Here is a 2,778-nt window from a genome sequence, read left to right on the forward strand (position 1 = left end):
TGCCCACCAGGGGGCGATGCTCTGCCCCTCCGGGGCGTCGCTCTGCCGTGACCAGAGCCACTCTAGTGCCTGGGGCAGAGGCCAAGGAGCCATCCCCAGCGCCCGGGCCATCTTTTGCTCCAATGGAGCCTTGGCTGCAGGAGGCGAAGAGAGAGACAGAGAGGAAGGAGGGGGTGGGGGTGGAGAAGCAAATGGGCGCTTCTCCTATGTGCCCTGGCCAGGAATCGAACCCGGGTCCCCTGCACGCCAGGCCGACGCTCTACCGCTGAGCCAACCGGCCAGGGCCACCCAGCTATGTACTCTTATTTGGAGTCAGCATGATGAGTACCACTTCATTCAATTCCATTCATACAGTCACAGATAACTATGCTAAAAATTGACAGAAGAAATATCAAAAGAAGCCATCACAGCCTGACCAGTGGTGGTGCAGTGGGTAGAGCATTAACCTGGGATGCTGAGGACCCAGGTTCCAAACCCCAAGGTCCCTGGCTTGAGGGCAGGCTTACCAGCTTGAGCACTGGGTCTCTGGTTGGAGCCCAAAGATTGCTGGCTTGAAGCCCAAGGTGGCTGGCTTGAGCAAGGGATCTCTGGCTCAGCTGAGCCAGGGGGTCAAGGCACTTATGTGAAGCAATCAATGAACAACTAAAGTGCTGCAGCTATGAGTTGATGCTTCTCATCTCTCTCCCTTCCTTTCTCTCTCTCTCTCTCTCTCTCTCTCTCACACACACACACACACACACACACACACAAAGGCCATCTCAGCATTTAGAGATATTCCTATTAGTGAAGTAAACCAAATGTTCTTCTGGCATCGTAAGAACTTAACACCAAAATCTGAGTTATGTGTAGACATACTGACACTAAGCACTTATGTATAAGTTTTTGAAATAATAATTTTGACCATAATTATTCTGTCTGTCTTATTAATACTGAGTATTAATATGTAAAGTATTATTAATAGCAAGTATAAAGATACAAAAATATAACTTCTCTTAGATTAAGCTCTATTTATATTGTAAGTGTTCTTAAATATTAGTTATTAATGCAGAGAAGAAAATACTGCATTATCAAAAAATAAATAAATGATAGGAATGAATTTGGTCCATACAACTTGGGTGGATCTCTTTAAAAATAATTTATTCATTTCTGATCACAAGGTACAAGAACTTGTAAGTGCAATGCCTGTGACTCACTGGCTGTGTCCCAGTATGCATCTGTGAACACCCCTGCACAACAAACACCAGGGTCATTGTGTCTCCCCATGTTTGCTCCCATTCTAACAGCTGCAGAGAATAGTGTCTGATCATGTGGGGAGTTAATCCAAGTTTTCCAGCTTATTTGTAAATACTAAAACAGAATGACCTGTTCCAATTGCTGATTTCCTAAAACCCTCACGAAAGAGTAGGGTGACAGGAAGATTACACCATGCAGCTCTTATGAGGCACTGAAACTTTTTAAAAGGCCTTTCTCAAACAGCAGTGACTAAAGCCCCTCCTGTGTTCCCAGTCTTCTAAGGCCCGGGATTCCTGTAGCCCCGGGACAGCCCCTGGGGGCCCCCCAATTCCTAAGGCGGCGATGGAGGAAGGGCAGGCCAGGCCAAGCATGAGGAATTAACAGTCAATTTTATTGGGCTCAGACCAGGAGTCCATGAGTCTTGAGGACCTCTGTGTATCTGTCAATTTTTTTCTCTACGTTTTTTTCAGCCTGTTTCCGTAGTCTCGTAAGCTGCTTTTTCTTCCGGTAATGGATTTTGGCCTTCTCCTTCCTCTTTTCCTCCAGAGTGGCTGTGACTGCCTGGTACTTCCAACCAACCTCGTGAGCCAGGCGCCCTAGGTAGGCAAACTTCCGTGTAGGCTTCAGATGCACAACTTTGAGAGCTGCAGGCACCACCATTCACTTTTTCTTGTCATAGGGCGGTGGGATCCCATCGAACACCTTGAGGCGGTCCAGGGCAGCCTGGCCTCGCTTGGTCTTGTGGGGCAGCATGCCTCGCACGGTCCGCCAGAAGATGCGGCTGGGGGCTCGGAAGTGGTAGGGCCCGCGGGAGGGATTGGTGTTCATCCGCTTGCGGAGGAAGGCCAGGTACTTTAACTTGTTTCTGTAGAAATTGCCAGAAATGTTGATGCCCTCACAGCGTACAACCACCACCTTTCGGCCCAGCAGTACCTGCTTGGCCACGATGGCTGCCAGGCGGCCCAGCAGATGGCCTCAGCCATCGAGCACCAGGACCTGACCCTCCTCCATCTTCGGCAGCCGCCTGGAAAAGAAGCAACTTGGGTGGATCTCAAGGGAATTATGCTGAGTGAAAAAAGCCAAACTCAAAAGGTTACATTTATACAATATTTTATATAACATATAACAATCTATTAAAATTTTGAAATAAATTTATAGAGAAAGAGAACAGATTAGTGGTTGCTAGGGTTTAGGAATGAAGGGAGAAAGGAGGACATGAGTACAAACAGGTAGCAAGAAGGATCCATGTGATGATGAATCTGGAATCTGTTCTGTATCTTTTTTTTTTTTTAACAGAGTCAGAGAGAGGGACAGACAGACGGGAATGGGGAGAGATGAGAAGCATCAATCATTAGTTTTTCCTTGCGACACCTTAGTTATTCATTGATTGCTTTTTCATATGTGCCTTGACCGTGGGCCTTCAGCAGACCAAGAAAACCCTTGCTTGAGCCAGCGACCTTGGGGACTTGAACCTGGGTCCTCCACATCCCAATCCAACGCTCTATCTACTGTGCCACTGCCTGGTCAGGCTGTATCTTGACTGTA

At 47.6% G+C, this 2,778-nt stretch overlaps 1 pseudogene; it reads right to left on the reverse strand.

The window, feature by feature from the left end:
- Positions 1-1,603: 1,603 nt before the first annotated feature.
- On the reverse strand, positions 1,604-2,247 carry LOC136328715 (large ribosomal subunit protein uL13 pseudogene; annotated as a pseudogene).
- Positions 2,248-2,778: the final 531 nt, after the last annotated feature.

The sequence above is a fragment of the Saccopteryx bilineata genome, chromosome 3 (genome assembly GCF_036850765.1).
Source record: "Saccopteryx bilineata isolate mSacBil1 chromosome 3, mSacBil1_pri_phased_curated, whole genome shotgun sequence".
Lineage (NCBI taxonomy): Eukaryota > Metazoa > Chordata > Mammalia > Chiroptera > Emballonuridae > Saccopteryx > Saccopteryx bilineata.